At 40.8% G+C, this 19,964-nt stretch overlaps 2 protein-coding genes across 7 annotated transcripts in view; one reads left to right on the top strand and one right to left on the bottom strand.

The window, feature by feature from the left end:
• Nucleotides 1-19,964, top strand: part of Mctp (multiple C2 domain and transmembrane region protein) — a 338,130-nt gene that overhangs the window by 146,907 nt on the left and 171,259 nt on the right. The gene's annotated exons all lie outside the window — the stretch shown is intronic.
• The window catches only part of LOC109041622 (uncharacterized), a 92,794-nt gene that overhangs the window by 71,855 nt on the left and 975 nt on the right, over nucleotides 1-19,964 (bottom strand). The window contains exon 2 of one of the 4 annotated variants that reach the window (XR_011900546.1): nucleotides 3,234-3,768. The exons of 2 other annotated variants lie outside the window; for them this stretch is intronic. The gene's annotated coding sequence lies outside the window, so the exon portion shown is untranslated. Of the gene's footprint in view, nucleotides 1-3,233; nucleotides 3,781-19,964 lie in introns of all 4 variants that reach the window. One more of the 4 variants, XR_011900545.1, reaches the window with a different exon arrangement.

Here is a 19,964-nt window from a genome sequence, read left to right as displayed (position 1 = left end):
GATCGACAAAATACGACCGACTCACATGTTTGTCGATCGAATCACGGTGATCGGTTCACGTTTTGGCTCTTCGATCGATTCATGTCGATCGAATCGATAGGGGTGTGTTTAAATTAACCATCGACCGATTCACGTCGAATAATTCTCGTATTCATTTTTCGATCGATATGTCGATCGAATCGACACCGATTTGTGATAATTTGTTTATCGATTCACGTCGATCAATTCGTGCCATCGAATCGATAGGGGTGTGTTTAAATTTACCATCGATCGATTCACGTCGAATAATTCTCGTATTTATTTTTCGATCGATATGTCGATCGAATCGACACCGGTTTTGTAATAATTTGTTTATCGATTCACGTCGATCAATTCGTGCCATCGAATCGATAGGGGTGTGTTTAAATTTACCATCGATCGATTCACGTCGAATAATTCTCGTATTTATTTTTCGATCGATATGTCGATCGAATCGACACCGGTTTTGTAATAATTTGTTTATCGATTCACGTCGATCAATTCGTGTTTTCATGTTTCGATCGATTCATGCCGACCGAATCCATACCCGCTAATACAACCACGTGTTTTATCATTTTACCGGATCACCGGAAAAAAATAATAACACATTGGATCTAGAGTCCAGACTCTTGAAAACATTGACAAGGAAAAATACTCTTGATTCAATCGGATGTTTGCTCTTATTTGATTAACTTTAAACTTTTTTGAAAACCGATAATTTAGCACTTACTTTCTTATTGTTCTCTACGCACTATGACCATTTAGAGTGGGCAGGCCGCCCATCTTCAGGTGACTGCATTGGTATGGAAAGGTTCAAAAATCCGGCGTGATAGCCGTGCCGGCGCAGTTATTATCGCGGCTCTCGTCGGATTTTTGCTCGAATCAAAACGGAATCCGCTTAAATTAAGAGGCTTGGTTCTTGATTTAAGCTAGATTCTGATTGAATCAAGAGAATTTTTTCTTGTCGATGTTTTTAAAGAGTCTGGACTCAAGATCCAATGTGTTTTTTATTTTCGAGTGAACTGTGTGAATGATGAAATCGCGCTCTGGACTCGCCCAACTTAACACGAGGAACCGTGAATAACCCAAATTTTTAACGGTGTGGTCTCCCTCGGGAATGGAATAGATTATTTGTCCTCTTCGACGTGGTGTCGATGAAACGTGAATTTTAAATGGATCACCGCGCGGTAACGAAGCGGGAGAGGGTATCATCGGGGGAGTTCGTGTCCATTCCATTTTCGATGCATGTTTTCAATCCCCGCGTTACGATTCCCGACCGCATCGACACATCAGCGCCCGCTATCGGAAAGGGGCGTCGAGCGTTAGCTCATTCTATCACGTGGAGGCCACTCGAGAGTAACGAAAATTCGTCGCCGAATTTCCGCCTCGGTTTAGTAGCTCCCTGGCGAGTCTAGCTCATGGTATACCGTGTATTTTTATTGACACTGTATAAAAGAGGGATGGGCGGTGTTGAACCGAGTAGCCCCAACTGTTTCGAAATTGCCTGGAAAAAAAAAAAGAAACACATTGGATCTAGAGTCCAGACTCTTAAAAACATCGACAAGACAAAATACTCTTGATTCAATCGGATTTTTGCTTAAATGAAGAAGCCAAGCCTCTTAATTTGAGCGGATTTCCTTTTGATTTAAGCTTAAATCTGATTGAATCAAGAGTATTTTTTCTTGTCAATGTTTCTACGAGTCTGCGGGTCGATTGTTGAATCGTTATCGAAAGACCTTGATCGATAAAAAGCATTGCCGAGATAGGGATTTATCGATCGAGTTCTTTCGATGACGATTCAATAATCGACCGCTGGACTCTAGATCCAATGTGTTTTTTTTTTCCAGTGTAGTCTCTGTGTTTTAACAGAAAGCTGAGCCGTTATATTGCTCACTGGAGAACAGGCGCTTGGACCTAGAGCCCTGACTCTTAAAAACATTGACAAGAAGAAATACTCTTGATATAATCGGACTTTACGCTTGGATCAAAAGGAAATCTGCCTGAATCAAGAGGCTCGGCTCTTCGATTCAAGGAAAAATCGGATTGAATCGAGAGTATTTTTTCTTGTCAATGTTATGAAGAGTCTGGACTCTGAATTCAAGCGACTTTTTTTCCAGTGCTCGTTAAGTACCATTAGACAAGGGTGGTCACGTTTGTATATAAGGAGATAAGGAAATCTAGACAAGGGTGGTCACGTTTGTATATAAGGAGATAAGGAAATCTAGACAAGGGTGGTCACGTTTGTATATAAGGAGATAAGGAAATCTAGACAAGGGTGGTCACGTTTGTATATAAGGAGATAAGGAAATCTAGACAAGGGTGGTCACGTTTGTATATAAGGAGATAAGGAAATCTAGACAAGGAGCAAGTTTCGAATAAATTCACGTGATATCTATGCCAAAGGAGCTGACTTCCAGTTATCGTCGAACAAAATCAGTCGAGACATTTTCACAAAATAAATAACACTGTTGCTCGCTTCTAAGGCTTTGTCCACACGAGCGCGGTTCGCGGAACTTATTTCGAGGAACTTGTTCCTGGAACAATAGTTTTTAGCTCAGCTAAAAACTTATTCCTCCAAAACCCGGAACCTCCCCCGTACTCCGACACTCCGAGCTTCTACATATTATGTTTCTTTTGATGTAAATTAGTTTGTTTTTGTTTTTTACGTCCTTTATATGCGTCTTTACATTTATTTTTGTTACTTTGGCGGCCGTATTATAATCTATTATTTTGCAATAATTGTATAGTTTTATTGAAGTTCCGGTTCCAGTTCGGGCGAACTCGTGTGGACAGCATGCCTCGTTTCAAGGAATAAGTTCCGGGAACTGAGCAAGTTCGAGGAATAAGTTCGAGGAACTTGTTCCCGGAACAAGTTTTCAGCTGCGGTGAAACTTATTCCTCCAAAACCCGGGACTTCCCTCCTACTCCGAGCTTCTACATATGTTTCTTTTGATGTGAATTTGTTCGTTTTTTTTTATTACCTCCTTTACATGTCTTGAAATTTATCTTTGTTACTTTGGCGGCCATAATAATCTCATTATTTTGCGATAATTATATACTTTTATCGAGGTTCCGGTCCCAGCTCGGGTGAACTCGTGTGGACAGCGTGCCTCGTTTTAAGGAATAAGTTCCGGGAACCGAGCAGTTCGTCGAATAAGTTCCTCGAACCGCGCTCGTCTGGACAGGGCCTAAGATTTATTTATGAGAGTATTTACCGAAAAAATAGCGGTAGGTCAGTCAGGCTGTCTGGGCACGGGTAATAGGCAGGAAACGAACGCTCTAGCCACCAGCCGTCGGCGGCTGCGTGGGGGCCTGAGTGGGCTGCGCGCCCGCACCGGAGGGGGCGGCGCCCATGGTACCGTTGTTGCCGCCTCCGTTGAGGAGGCAGTCGGAGAGGAGGACGAAGGTGTAGGCCTTCTTGCCGTGCCGGACGATGGCGTGGCAGGCCCCGTGGGTCCCGTTGGTGAAGGGCACGCACTGCCCGTTGACGACCCGCGGGCAGACCTGCGTGTTGCGGATCGTCTGGTTGTTCATGCGCATGGCGGCGATGCGGCACCGCCTCCGGCGCTGGATGTTGATCTGGCGGAAGTTCTCGCGGAAGAGGAGGCACGGGTCCTGCTGGAGGAGGAGGGTCTGGCCGTTGTAGAGCGGCATCGGGTTGAGCCGCCCGCCGGGGTACCAGAGGACCGGCGTGTTGTTGGTCTGTGACCCCCCGCCGCCGGAGGCCGAGTCGGCCGGGTAGTCCTGGTCCTGGCCCTGGTCCTGCAACAAAGAATGTTTAGGTCATTCCGTTGTTGGGAAGAGTGCGGCTGCATGCAGCAATGGCAATGCAGTGGTAAAAAAACCTCGTGGACCAATGCCGCATTGCATTGACTTAAGAGTGCAGTTTCTTGTCGCCGGATTTTAGTGTCCTGAACTCTTGTTTCGAGCGGATTTTGCATTGATTCAAGCGGATTTTGCATTGAAACAGGAGGCCAGACTCTTAAATCCGGCGACAAGAAACTGCACTCTTGAACCAAGAGGTTTTTTTTTTTTACCTGTGTACCAGTTGGAAAGGTGAAACCCGAGTACCTTTTTAGGGAGAGTAAGGAATGGAGATGTTGCATGTGTGAGGAATTTGCGATTTGACCGTTAATTCTTTTGTAAAAGCTCGCGAGAAACACGATGGAGCCACTGGTTTTCTCTGAAATCAACTCCCAAGCTCAAGGAAAGCTCTTAAGTTGAGGCCAAAAGTGGAGGGGATATCTTACGCTATCCTGAGAGTCCACCTCTACTTCAAGACAGTCATACTCTCCATGCAAAGATAGGGAGCAAATACATTGACTGGGGTGTCACTTTATTTCGGGACTCCAAAACTGAAAACACGGCAACCCTGCTAATGCTTTTTCTATCATCTTGGAGCGCCTTCAATTTCGTATGATACTGTGCAACACCTCTGATGTGAAATAGTTGCTTGAGGCGCCGCGGCTCGCTGCTACCAGCACGAAACGCGCGATGGCGCCTAAAATCCTAAAGGGATACTGCAAGCATTGCGCAATGCCTGAAGTATCCCCTTAGGTTTGTAGGCGCCAGTGCGCGTTTTGTGCTGGCAGTATGCTGCTCCACTCTGCGTTGGGCTCTAATATTTAACTGGGTTCGGCAAACTGCCACCCATTTCCTAGAATTACGGATAAGTGCCACCCGAGTAAATTTGACAACTGCCACCCGTCATGAAAACTGCCACCCTTGTAAATATGACAACTGCCACCCGGACTGACGCGTCTCGCAACTACATGGACTACAATATACTTCTTCAACTCGTTTTGAATAGTGCAAATCAATATCGAAACTTTATCAGAATCTCCTTTCCCCGAAGAGTGGCCCGGAATTTGCCATTTCAACCTGGAGCAGAGCGTATGATGAAATTGCGGACTTGGCCTGTTTATTTGTGACTCGTTTTACTTGACGTGCTTTTATACCGATGATTTGCTGGGCAACTGCAACTCTAGCTTTTAGTCAATAACTGCGACGCCACTTTCTAAGAAAAAATCCGTTTAATCCCATAGACTTGTCCAGCGTGTTGATAAAAAACTTGCGAAACCGAAATTTGTATAAACAATAATTTGGACCATTTTCAAGGGTTTAAGAGCGTCTGATAAAGTACGGGAAAAAATTATAATGTCAAAACGAAACGATTGAAACAGAAGAGATTGTTTCGTCAGCCACCCATACTAGTTCAATCCGCACCGTAGGCTGTTCTATTCAGCACACAAATTGTAGTTTTATCTACAATGCGCATGATACACAGCGGGCATGATGCTACATGTGTAACATGCATACTGTATTTTCGGTATCGCAGAACTTAAAGAGAAAGATTTTCAGACATTGTGTATTAAAGAACAAGAGATAATTTAATTGAACGCAAATCGCACGCGTCAATTCAGGTTTTCCATAATTGGTAAACTTAGAGGTGCTTCCCTGAAACAGACGTTAAGTAACAACCCTTAAGGCCTCTTTTTTAAACAAAGAAGGCTTGACTGTAGGTTTCCCACAATCAGAGATGTTGCCCCAACGGAATGTAAACATTGTTACATGATTTCGTTTGACAAAAAAAAGCGCAGAAATCATAATTATTTCTGGTATAGGAGAAGATAGAGGTGCCTCTTAACGTAGTCGCACACGTGGAGAGGCCTGAATGATCTATGTTTTCATACTTAAAGCTGTGTTAAAGAATCGATAATTAAGGTGTTCGTTCGTTTTGAACACCCAGTTCATCGATCCTTTTAATGTCTGAGTAATCGATAAATCGCTAAGCTCGCCACATCATTGAATCGTACGCACGGAAGGAAAATGTCGGTTACTCGGACTCAACAGCGGTTTATATCAAGCATCGATGCTTTCTGTGTAGATAACCGATGTATTTGGGGAAGAAATCAATTCTCGATGGATAATAAGAAATTTGCGCACCTAAACTGAAGTTGAGTTCCCACAAGAACGAAAATTTCAATGTTAGACATGAATGGAAGTTGCGATTAGAAGTTAAACCGAGGTATCTTTTTCTAATGCGTGGGTGCTAAATGTCGGTTTTCTAGAGTCAAGAATGCTCTTTTTGGCCTCCAAAAACCAACAAAACCGAAACTTCGCCTCCCATGGTTCTATGATTGAAGAATATGCGCTAACGCACGTCTTTAAAGCGTGATAAAGTCGTAGATTTATAACCAAAACAATCCAGACAATGTCATGAAATTAAACTTCGGGAAACGTTGGCGTTTGCATTTAAAAATAGTTACATGAAAATAACACCAAGAATAACCTGGATATTATCCGTTTACTTACGGCATGTGAGAGGTGTAGTCTCAAGTACGGAGAGCATACTTTTAAGCACACAAGGGTGGTTTCACGATAACTGGAATTGTTTTGTCGCCGTAACAGACAACACATTTTTCGGTCATATTTTTAGTGGTAATGATAATCACTAGAATTGTTCTGCATTAATCTACACAGGGTTACGTATTATAACGCTTTTCAAAGATTTATCGCTTTACTTTTCAATTCTAATATATAAATGACCGAAAATTTGCTCGTCTGTTACGCTGAATTTTTACCGCGTAACAGACAGCACATTTTCGGAATTTACATAATGTTATTTGAGAAGTACAGCAATAAATCATTAGAAAGCGTAATAATACGTAACCCTTTGAAGATTAATGCCAAAAAATTCGAGTGGTTATCATTACTACTAAAAATCTGACCGACAAATGTGTTGTCTGTTACGGCGACAAAACTATTCCAGTTATCGTGAAAACACCCATAAGTGAAATTCAATTACATACTTTCATTGTCATTTTAAACTCAATCATACACAACGAAAAATGGAGAGGAGCTGTTCTCGGCGCGTTTTGCAGGTCTGAATAGAGTCCCTTTATACTGAGAGTCAAGACAATTCGGCTCATGGATGTCACAAACGGGAATAAAGATTACAGAAATTGAACGTTTTTCGTAATCTTTGATCGGCCCATTCTCAAATGCCTTTCTCCGTTCCTCCTCTCATTCCGTTTGTTCCTTGCCGAACCCGTAATTCCCCGGTCCATTCCAGATTATAATCTTTGCAATTGGTGAAAATGTAATCTTTATGTTTGTGACACTGTGGAGGCCTAAAATACGGGAACCAATCAGAAATGGATTCAAATTGTCTTGACTCTCAGTAGAGGTTCATCCCTGAAATAACCATTTTCTATTCGAAGGGGCAGCTCCGAAATCGGGCTATCGATCCCGACTCAATGCTCGGAGCAACAGTGTCAGCGGACGACGTGCTATGGTAATTAGCGTTCTCCGCCGTTCGCTTTGCACCGATGTTCGTCCGATAAATCATCGGCGACCACGAAAGTTACGACAAATCGTCCTCCCCCCTGACGTAAGGGAGTACCTTCATGTCCACATGAGCTCCGGGAAGCATAGAGCTATACGGAGAACAGGGATCATGCGGAAATCGAGTTACGCCGTTACGTCAGAAGAGCGACGAAATGTCCGTGACAATCGTCCCGCGTATCATCTCATCAACGTTCAGGGAGGGGGATCTCCCTTTCGACTGTGTCGACCAATTTACGGGATTTGCACAGTCGCGATGCACTGGGGGGGGGGGGGGGGGGGGGCACATTGGATCTAGAGTTCAGACTCTGAAAAACATCGAAAAGAAAAAGTACTCTTGATTCAATCAGAATCTAGCTTTAATCAAGAACCGAGCCTCTTAATTTAAGCGGATTTCGTTTTGATTCAAGCAAAAATCCGATTGAATCAAGAGTATTTTGTCAATGTTTTCAAGAGTCTGGACTCTAGATCCAACGTTTTGCTCCCCCCCCCCCCCCCCCCCCAGTTTAAAGCTTTTTACAATCCGTGGTGCAAACCGTAATAACCGTACGAAACGTAAATGATTCCCAATTATTATATTAGACTATAATTATTAGACCTGTAAGTTATCTTTCCGTCCCGGTTTTTCCTCAGTAATTCCCTGTCTCATGCGATGTACATTCCGGTATAATTATTTCCTTCTTCACGCCACAAATTTTATTAATTTTTTTTTGACTAGCACTATCACATTTTGCGCGTTCGAAATTGCGAGACACGCTAAAATACTAAAATCGGAAAAATAAAAAATAAAACACACGTAGGCGAAACTATAGTTAATTGACCATGTAACCGCACCGGGTCGCGACCGATTTATTACTGAAGAAAAACCGGGACGGAGAAAAGATTACTTACAGGTAATAATAAACTCAACCGCGGTAAAATGAAAAACCATACAATAAAATTATTAGATTTTAATATATAAGTAACAAAAATTCATTTAAAAAAACCAAATAAAAAACCCTCACGCGTTACCTTAGATCGATCCGGAGCCATCATCCCGACTCTTTAAGGTGATTCAATAGACGTCATATTTTGCCATTATACAGGGTTATTCAAAAGTCACGCACCATTGGCCATGAGAGGGTGGCCATTTGAAGTTTTTGAGTTGCCCTCCGCCCCCTTCCCCCCGAAGGGATCAAAAACTGGGGAGTACCTAAAAAAGTCTCCCCCTTGATACAAGGAAAAACGTCTTAAACTGAAAATCGATATCATAATTAGAACTTAAGTTATGGCCAGTGGTGCGTGTCTTTTGAATAACCCTGTATAAAGCGTGATCACGCTTGTTGATGCACTCTCATGCTCAGACATTCAGACTGACCTAACACTATATTTTGGAATCCACTTATGAATAGATTATAAAGCGAGGGCCAGTGGTGTTTTCCTGTCTAATAATGTTTCGACGGGCCTTGGTCTGAGAAAATGGTTGTTATTGAATGTCAGATTGACTGGCAGTGGCAGATTAACCATAAGTCGGCTCTTAAGGCATCCGTGGTTGCGTGCGTCAATGAAATTTCAGACTTATTCAAGTTTACTACAAAATTAGGCGAAAACTTACATATGGCAGAGGAGACGTTATCAGGACACATCCTTCTATAGGAATCATTTGTTGAAATTTCCCATTGATGTCTCACGGTTTAGCAAACTAAGCAGACTACTGCTTTACTATAGGCAAATGTTTCTTTCAATAAAGTATAAAACATGCACACACGCTTTGGCATCGGTCTTTTAAACATGAAATAATTTTTTCCATGTTCAGACAACCTGACAGATCTCCAGTTATGTTTTTCGGCTGATAATTCGTGGTGACAAACGTATATCGTTAGACGAACTGATTGCGGTGGACGCAAGGATATCAAGACAGTATGTTGGAGTTTTTTAGCCAACGTGCTTTAAAAATTCAGCATGAAGCTGAAAATCTTAATATAGAGGGAAAGAGCTCATATCAGCACAATTTTTCTCTCAAAGAGATAAGCTGTTTGGTGCAACACACTGGGAAAAAAAACACATTGGATCTAGAGTCCAGACTCAGATTTAAGCTAAAATCAAAAGGAAATCCGCTCCAATTAGGAGGCTGGGTTCTTGATTTAAGCTTGAATCTGATTGAATCAAGACTATTTTTTCTTGTCGATGTTTTTAAGAGTCTGGACACTAGATCCAATGTGTTTTTTTCCAGTGTGGAACCGATTTATGCGATATATCGCATTCCGTTCGGACACAAAATATGGCGTCCATCGAATCACCTTAAGTCTCAATTTTCAATTTTCCTGAGAGCTCGAGCATTTAGTTCATCCCAAACCAACCTCCGCACACTATTGCATCCGAGCGTAATTCATCCCTCCATCATATGCGCTCTCCTCGAAAAGGTCAAATGCAAATACGTCTCGTTTGCTTAGCTTCATCCTTTTGGTTCTCGATTAGTCGATTGCGAAAATAATCGCCCACTCAGCTCTCCGCCCGATGAAACGTGGCTTTTCTCCCTCGGAAGCCCGAGCAGCTGTGACAAGCTCAAGCTCCCGAAAGTCCGGATGATGGATGTTTCATAAACGACGCTGAGCGACCACACATTCGCACTTTTCTCGTCGCCGCGACACGCCGGTTAACAGGTGGTTCTAGTCACTCGAAGTTCGGAACGGGGTTTTAGTGACGAGTTTTCTAACGTTCGTCATGTCTTCGCGAATATTTGTCTCGATAATTTGCGCGATAGACAATACGAGAAATCGTGGGAAAATGGATTTAACAGCAAGAATAGTCACTTGAAGTTCAAAACAGGATTTTAGTGACGAGTTTTCTAACGTTCGTCATGTGTTCGCGAATATTTGTCTCGCGACAATTTGTTTGATAGACAACACGAGAAATTGGTGGAAAATGGATTTTACAGCGAGAATAGTCACTTGAAGTTGAAAACAGGATTTTAGTGACGAGTTTGCTAACGTTCGCCATGTCTTCGCGAATATTTGTCTCGACAATTTGCGCGATCGACAATACGAGAAATTGTGGGAAAATGGATTTGACAGCGAGAAAGTCTGTCGCTTCGTGATGTCATCGGACGGCATTTCCCATGCTACGCACTTGTATAGGTCAGCAGATTAGGTCAATTTGCCATATCACTTCTAAGGATTGTCCATTTTAGAAACCGAAGATACTCTCATGTTCAGCTCACCCAACGATAGCTTCTCAAACATGATTTTTACAAAGTTTGACATTTTAATCGCAGTTCAGCAGATTAGGTAATTTCGTTGTATCTCCTTTATGGATTGTCCATTTTAAAAACCGAGGATATTCACATGATCAGTTCACTCAATAATTTATTCTTAAACATGATTTTTACGAAGTCTGACGCCCGCGAATTCTTAATTTCAGTAATAGCAGAAAGAGCCGTTTGTCATCTGATTATGACCCGACTGACTGTTGAAATCCGTGCTGCCTTGCATAGGTTAAACGCCTCAACTCCATGCCGAGAATTTGCATTTTTCTCTTTTGTTCGAACAACCTGCGCGGAAGACAGCATTTGATTTGAATGGAATATTAAATCGTAGCCGCTCCTGCCTTTCAATAAGTTTTCACTAGTCTCTATCGATATGAAAAAATTGCATACCATCTGTTACGGTCAGAATAAGCTACGATCTAAAACTGGAAGTTAGCACTTTCGTAAATATGCAAGTAAGTAGTAGCATCCTTAGCAATTTCGGCAGTGTAATCCCTTTTGCCATTTAGCGTACTCGAAATGTTTCGAATCTCTGCCGTATTTTTTGCCTATAAAATGGTTGCGTTTTACTGGCACGATACTCACAGTATAATTCCACAACCCACTATAATGAAGGGGATTGCTCGAGCTGGCGATTGTAAATGGATCCATTTTATTAAGATGCATTGATATATGGAGCCTTCAAGAAAGAAGAATAGCTCATTCCTCATCACAAATTGGATTCTCTTGAAGTTATTAATTCGTAGGTTTCAAAATGTCTTTCATTTTTTCTCCCATTTTTATTATTTACTTGGTCGACAATTCGTTGAAAAGCTTGCCAAGTGTCTCGTTTATTTACCTCATTTCAGTCTGATTAAGTATTACGTTCAAAATCAATTTCATGAACCATTTCAAATATATCAATCTAAAATGATTAGACAAGATGATTCCATCTTAAAGCTGGAAGATTGCAGGAATCTCTTCACCCCCATAAAGCAATAATGCTTTAAATCAACTCTGGGTTTTTGAGGGCGCATATTTCGGCGCGTCATATACATAGGTTGTCCCAAAAGTACTGCACGTTTTTTTCTTTTTGACGAACGGTAGTAGATATCAAAATGCGGTTTGTGTAGTCTTAAAGACCGGCCAATTACCGGTAAAACAAGACAAATCCGAGCTCTCTAAGTCAAAAAATGACCAAGTTACAGCGTTTTGAAAATGACTTGTAGAGGGGACCCCTACGGGATTTTCAGCTTCTTTTCTGGAAAAAAAACAAAGAGTTGATTGTTTTTTTTTTTTGGACAAACGGTAGCAGATATCAAAATGCGGTTTGTGTAGTCTTAAAGACCAAGCAATTACCAATAAAACAAGACAAATCTGAGCTCTCTAAGTCAAAAAATGACCAAGTTACAGTGTTTTGAAAATGACTTGTAGAGGTGACCCCTTCAGGATTTTTAGCTTCTTTTCTGGAAAAAACAAAGATTTGATTGATCAAAAATTCTACAGAGAAATCGTCGCGATCGAATGAAGTTGGTAACATGATATCAGCCCGGACCTTGCACCCTGCGATTTTTGGTTATTCCCTACGTTGAAAAAGGGCTTAAGAGGCAGGAAGTTTAACTCCATCAACGAGATGAAAAGAGCTGTTGAAACTTTCTTAAAGAACATTAGGCAAGAAGAATTCGAAAAAACCATCTTTGAAGAATTGGGAAGAACGGTTGCGGCGCTGTGTGGCAAGTGATGGAGGGTATTTTGAGAAGAAACTAGTGTCCAGTCATCCAGTGAAGAAGAGTAAATGCTAGTAATCTTGGTAAGATTCTGCAAAATTGATTTAATAAAACCACTTGAATCCTTAATTCTTTGTTTTTTTTTCCAGAAAAGAAGCTGAAAATCCCGTAGGGGTCCCCTCTACAAGTCATTTTCAAAACGCTGTAACTTGGTCATTTTTTGACTTAGAGAGCTCGGATTTGTCTTGTTTTATCGGTAATTGGCCGGTCTTTAAGACTACACAAACCGCATTTTGATATCTACTACCGTTCGTCAATAAGAAAAAAACGTGCAGTACTTTTGGGACAACCTATGTAGTTCCCAATGAGCGACAGTATATATTAATTACTCTCGCATCTTTTTTGGTGCTAGAAACGAACCGTCTCGAGAAAGGCAATGACTTCTTTTTTTATCTCTCTCTCTTTTCCAACTAGAACCCGATCACTTAACGCAACTTCACAATGTTACATACCTCGAAACATAATTGGTTAAGAGGCCATTACAGGGCGAGCAAACAAGTCGAATGTTCTAAGAAAGATCTTTGCCGCACACAGCTGTTATAAAAAAAAAATAATAAACAAGAAACTGAGCGTAATAAAGAGGGACATGATATGGATGATATTGATAGTGATTACCTTGTTTTGTGCGAGTGAAATGATCGTGTTTTGTGGTGAATTTTCTGGGTCCTGATGAAAGCGCAACTCTTCAAGTCCATTCGTATCTGAGCTTGAAACTTTAAAGTAAAAAATGCAAACGTGAAAGTCACTCAACACTCAAAACACGTAGGTCTGGATCTTCGGTCTCTAATCGAGAACTTATAGGTCCTGCGGGTAAATTTTTGGAACTTATAGACAAAGCTGTAGACAAAGACGACAAAAGGGATTTGGAGGGATCCTATTGGTGGAAGCAGTTGGCAATGGACACAGGAGTTACGTAATGGACTAACTAACGGCAACCAATTCAAGACCAGATAGTTAGTCCATCATTTTCTTCCTTACACTGGAAAAAAAAACACATTGGATCTAGAGTCCAGACTCTTAAAAACATCGACAAGAAAAAGAACTCTTGATTCAATCAGAATCTAGCTGAAGTCAAGAACCAAGCCTCTCAATTTAAACGGATTTCGTTTTGATTCAAGCAAAAATCCGATTGAATCAAGAGTATTTTTGCTTGTCAATGTTTTCTAGAGCCTGGACTCTAGATCCAATGTTTTTTTTTTTTTTTTTTTTTTTTTTTTTTTATTTTTTTTCCAGTGTTATACCAAAGTTAGGGCCAAAATACCCTCTTCAATGGAACACATCCTTTTTCTAGACGTCTAAGCCTCTGTGAAATCATGCACTGAAAGTTATTTCTCACCTTCGGTTAAGATCAATGGCCGAACCGGATTCGACCCAGCGACCGCGCAAATTAATTTTTGTTCACGATCGTTTCCCACCCGTAAACGTTCTCTCTTTGTGTCGCCGTCCTCTTCATTCAAGTCGCGTTCATTCACGTCAATTTCACGTCACTCGAAGACGAGTAATTTAGCGGAATTTGTAAGACTTACAGCCAACGCGTATTTTAGTCCTGAAGTTAAGCGTTACCGTCACCTGGCAACAGGATTTGAACTTCGGTCGAGGCACGGTTCAATGAAAGCAATGAAAACGCTGACTGAATTATTCTATTGTCACAGGAAGGGGAAAAATCCCAACAGAGTCGAAATGGGCTTAGTTTCGACTGATGAAGGAGAAACTGAACTACCAAGGTTGAAAGCAACGAAGCGTGGTTAAAGTTCAAGGAATGATCCATGTACATATTTATTGTTATAAAACTTCTTTATTTCTGTAACAATTATGTAGACACAAATTCAACATCGAAGTAACCTCTATTTTCTCCCAAAAGACTCTGAGATAATATTATTCCTTCGAAGCTTTCTAGGACTACTGGAAATAAGGACACATACACACTCAACACAAAGGAAACTATTAGTAGCGGATGGAAAATTTCAGTTAAATGTACAAGTATATTGATAATACATATCGACGGTGAAACTACCAAACCACGTATCTCGTTTGCGGTGTTTAAAAATCTACGCTCACATTTTATTTTTTTGAAGTAGACCAAATCAATATCACTCCTTGAAATTTTCACGGAATTTTCTCCGCACAAAGAGGAAAAATCACAGAAATTTTCAAGACTGGATGTTAAGTAGTTTTTCATTTAAAAAATAAAGTATGACGGGAAGTCTGCGGCGTCGCAAACCGAGATACGTGGTTTGGTAGTTTCACCGTCGATATGTATAATTTACACGGGTATATCGTTCAACACTACCCTATGAAACGAGCTTACATTTTTAGGAAATCTACGTATCGGTACGGTAATTTCGTTCTATTTTACGTGAAATCTTTCACGGTTCTAGTTCAACACTTCCCTATGGAACGAGCTTTTAGTTTTAAAACTCTGGAGGGAATGCAGATACGTGAAACGTTTAAGTCTAAGGCCTTGTTCAAATGAGCGCGGTTCGCGGAACTTAAAACATATAATTCGGGGAACTTGTTCCCGGAACAAGTTGTAGCTGAGTCAAAACTTATTCCTCCTAACCCCGAATTTTCCCCCGCACTCCGAGCTTCTGTGCCTCTTTCTTTGTGAATTTGTTTGCTTTTGTTTTTTACGTTTTTTATGTCTTGACTTTGTTTTTGTTTCTCTCGCGGTAGTATGATTTTGCAATAATTTGATAGTTCAATGTTGAAGTTCCGGTTCCAGTTCGGGTGATTTCGTGTGCACTGAGAAAAAACTATGGCTTATAAACCTATTAGAGGTAAATATGGAACACCACTAATAGTAGTACCTCTACATATAATAATAGCACATATACCTTAGTTATGGTACGGGGTACCTTAATTAGGTACAGAGACCTTAGTATGGTTCACAGACCGAGAATCATTAGTTTATTTACGACTATTATAGGTGTTCCATATTTACCTCTAATAGGTTTATAAACCATAGTTTTTTCTCAGTGTGGACAGCATGCCTCGTTTCAAGGAACAAGTTTCGGGAAACTGAGCAGTTCGTCGAATAAGTTCCTCGAACCACGCTCGTGCGGACAGGGCCTAACAACAATCATTTTAAATCTCTGCTTCACTCAAATGATTGACTGTAAATATCCTTCGCGTTTGGTCACGGCTTTTGTCATTTTCCGAATAAAGATCAACACTGAAAAAAAAAAACACTGGATTTAGAGTCCAGACTCTTGAAAACATTGACAAGAAAAAGGACTCTTGACTCAATCAGATTTAAGCTTAAATCAAAAGGAAATCCGCTCAAATGAAGAGGCTTGGTCCTTGATTTTAGCTTAAATCTGATCGAATCAAGAGCATTTTTTCCTGTCGATGTTTTTAAGAGTCTGGACTCTAGATCCAGTGTGTTTTTTCTTATCCGGTGTTGATTTTTACGAAGGATTGCGAGTATCTGTCAAAGCAGAGATGGTAGATATCAACCTACCTCGCCGTCAAAAGTAAAAAATCTCCAGACGAAAATTTTAGTTGAGTCAACTGGAAATCTCTTCAAAATGACAAAATACCGTTCAAATTAAGAGGCTTGGTTCTTGATTCAAGCTTAAATCTCATTGAATCCAGAGTATTTTTCTTGTCGATGTTTTTACGAGTCTGGACTCTAGATCCAGTGTGTTTTTTCTTATCCGGTGTTGATTCTTACGAAGGATTGCAAGTATCTGTCATGGCAGATATGGTAGATATCAACCTACCTCGCCGTTAAAAGTAAAAAATCTCCAGACGAGAATTTTAGTTGAGTCAACTGGAAATCTCTTCAAAATGACAAATTACCGTTCAAATTAAGAGGCTTGGTTCTTGATTTAAGCTTAAATCTGATTGAATCATGAGTATTTTTTCTTGTCGATGTTTTTAAGAGTCTGGATTCCAGATACAACGTATTTTTTTTCCAGTGAACTTTCTCATCTCTCCAGTAATAGTTTGGAACAGACCTACCATTTTTGCCCTCCGCAGAGGTTTGTCTCGATAAACGCTGAACGCTGCCGCGCTTTTCCGCACGGAAACGAACTCGAACGGTAACAAGTTAAACGAATGAATGTGCCAATCACTGTTCCGACGCGGCGCAGGGGGATTAGATGTAGTATGGGTAAAACCTGTAAGCGACCGCCCCTGCGCTACGCCTTTGGTAAATACAGGCTTGAATGTCACGGGCAGCGGACGTGATTGTCTCTGCAAATTGATCGCTGTTACAATTTCGTATTCCTCTCGCTGTGCCCTCATCGCGCTACCCACACGGTAATCTACAAATAGAGTCTCTGACCAGCCGGAAGAAGAGAATAAAGTGGATCGGGGTGTCTACAAGTCCGGAATTTCCGGAAATAGTACGGATTTTTCAAGGGCTGTCCGGAAGTACTGAAAAAGTGCGGAAATTCTGCAGGAGGTGCCGGAAGTTCTTGTCATTTTTGTCGCGATTCAAGTGAGAAATTCTTTGTGAAATTTTTCGAATTTTGTCAATTAAAGGTACTGAAAAAATACTGAATTTTTCTGTTGAGGAGGTACTGAATTTCTCGGGAACGTACCGAAACAGTATTGTAAAGAAAGTATCCTCTAGTTTTAAGAAATAGACAAACGATTAAATTGGTCTATAAAAACATTTTAGTGCTGATTCTTAAGTACAGAAGTAAAATAAATTTCAACCACTTTTTCGATATACCATAACCGTAGTTACATTTTTGAAACACACAATTGTTGTTAAAGGGCCTCTCTACCGAAGTAACATGTCTATTGCCGACTTCAAATCCAATCCGTCGCTGAGCGTGTCGGAGTTAGGTTTGAATCCATCGAGCAACTATTCGCGCACAGGGGATACTGTGATGCATACCTAGTCTATTTGAAGGCGTTTAAACTGGAGCACGTGTCTCTACACTGAAAGAATTTTTTCTTGCTATGAATATGTATCATTTCGATAAGTCAACGGCAAGACTTTAAGAAAGATAATACGCATAGTTCCTTGTCGGTAATTTTTATTCATTTATTAATTTTTTCTTTTTTATTATTATTTTTTTTTTAATCCGTGCGAATTTCACTTAAAGTCTGTTTGTTTGAGTTAAAGAAACGTTGTGTTATTGTTTCTTTTAAAATTCCACTTAAAGATGACGAAACAACGTTTCTTTAACTCTAACATTGAGAGTACAAAGATCCTACTTGGTACCATGATTACTAAATTGACGATTGTAACTCAATATTTTCCCAACTTGCGTCTGAGATTTTTTCTCGGGACAAATCCCATAGAAACGTCCCGTAAAGACAAGACCTAAACTGTGTGCTGCTTCTCATGGGATACATAGATTATACATCGTTGATTTTACCGACTTGGAAGAAGAAAGAAAATGAAGAAGTGACAAAGCACTTACTTGGGTGAGGTCAGTTTGGAACACTTAATAATAACTGATGGTTAAGACGCGCCACGTTTAGATTTTGTTTTCACAACTTTACTAGACACTTACAACTTAGTTTGCAACTTCACCGTCACACTTCTCACACGCAGAGGGTATCAGAGGGTGAATAAGGCTAGAGGCAAACCGTACCCCCTCATTTCCTGCCTTACACCGTCAATCCACGATTTAGCAGGGCGTCCTCCACGTCATTTGCGAGAAAGGATTCCGTCCTGTACATTCTTAGGTAACCTTTCATCTGGCATCCTTTGCACCTACCCTTAAGCTGTTTCGTGAAAATTTTACGCAGTAAGTCTTTTTCAACGCCCACAATTTCACGCACCGTTCACGGTAAAAGAAGAGTCCAGGTATAAGTCCCAACTTGGTTATTTCTCATGCATTATGGTAGTACCCCACTAAATTAAGTTATACTAACCCACATGTTGCGGGTACTCCCAAAATTTATTCGTAATATCCAAATAATGGGAGTAGTATCTCAATTTTTGGGGATAACCTCCAACACTTTTTTCCCCGCGTTTCATTCCTAACGTAATCTTTTCATAACATCTGCTGCCGAATCGTCTACGCAGGAGAAGTGAAATTTCTCCCGGAACAAATCGTATGAAAACCTCCCGTGCACAGTTAAAACTATTTGTGTGAAATTCTGTGCCGAAGCCTACATAGCGCTCAAGAACACCGAGTGATCTGAGTGCTCTACTTTTGGAGTGACTATCACGGAGCGGGATCTACTCTTTTTCGGAGTGTCTTGAGCTGTTGCGGTGCTAAGCTCATTTCGCATTCTCATCGCCCGGGGTGTTCGAACGCTCCACATCCCGGCACTGAATTTCTTTATCGGTTTCTAATATTGCTGCCGTTTTATTGTACCAAAAATTGGGGGGTTCCCGGAATTGATTCCGGTTTCCAAAAGTTCCCTGAAAAATTCCGATTTTTCAAAAGCTTTGGGAAAAAATTCCGAAACATGCTTCGATTTTAGTTCCAACTATCGTCAAATTCCATAAAAAAAATCATCAAATTTGATCAAATAATAGGTCAAACTTACGACTCCTCCCGCAAAAATTCCGTAAGTAGCTGGAAATCCCGGGAATTCTGAAGATTCCGAGTAATTTAAAAGTTCTAAAATTCGGAATTGATTCCGGGAAACGGCAGCTCTGATTTTCAATCGTGTGGAGACAAGGTCGTATACCCAAAATGAAATAATAGGGTGTAATATGCGTATTGGACCTTGTAATACATGTCAATAAAATGGACTACGTTTTGCAATTAGGAACTGTAAATTCCGGCCCGGCTTAAAAACAACGTAAGTGTCATTAATTTCCCTATGCACATTAGTTTTTTTTCAGATGAGCCAGAATTCATAGGTCCAAACTGCAAAATGCAGTCCAAATGATGATATGCCAAGGGTGCTTACTTTGATGTGTCCCAACTGCTAATGCATTTCGCCCGTTCGGGCATCTTCAGAGCTTTTGTGAATATGACTCCTACATACAACTTTTCTAAATCTTTCTCACATGTTGTCGTCACAGTACGTAAAATCTTCAAACTTTTCTTACATGCACATTTACTTAATACCTATTTGGACTAGTTACTCGTGACTTCGTACGCGTATACTGGTTACTGTTTGCTGATTTTGTCGTCAGGTGGCAGCACCGATCGATGAGCGGTTGATAGGTAGATTTTATATCCAATTGTGAATTCATTAGTTGTTCATCGTTGAGGATGGCTCTGCGAATTTCCATACTTTCCAGGACCTCTAGCTTGTTGTATTAGGAGGTAGCATAAAGCACAAGAACAGCCCGAATATACGAATAGAAAAGGAGAGAATTAAAACATGGGTAAACAAGGCTGAAACATTAAAAGGCAGGATGTTTCGAGCTGTTACCAGTTCAATTTTTGCTGCCAAAAAGCACAAAAAACAAGTGAAAAATTGAGTGGCGACCTGACCCTAGCCGTTATCACGTAACCACATTTTTATTTGTTTTTTTTTGGGGGGGGGGGGGGGTGGGGGTTTGCAGCCTAAAATGAGCTGGTAACAGCTCCAAACGTCCTGACTTTTAGTTTTAGTGTTCTAATGATTTAGCCTTGTTTACCGATGTTTTTAATTCTCTCCATCTCTATTAGAAGTTAGTACACATCAAAGTAAGCACCTTTGGCATACAGGGTTATTCT

Source organism: Bemisia tabaci, chromosome 9 (assembly GCF_918797505.1).
Source record: "Bemisia tabaci chromosome 9, PGI_BMITA_v3".
NCBI lineage: Eukaryota > Metazoa > Arthropoda > Insecta > Hemiptera > Aleyrodidae > Bemisia > Bemisia tabaci.
The sequence above is the reverse complement of the archived record's forward strand: the minus strand, read 5'-3'. Positions and strand labels throughout refer to the sequence as shown.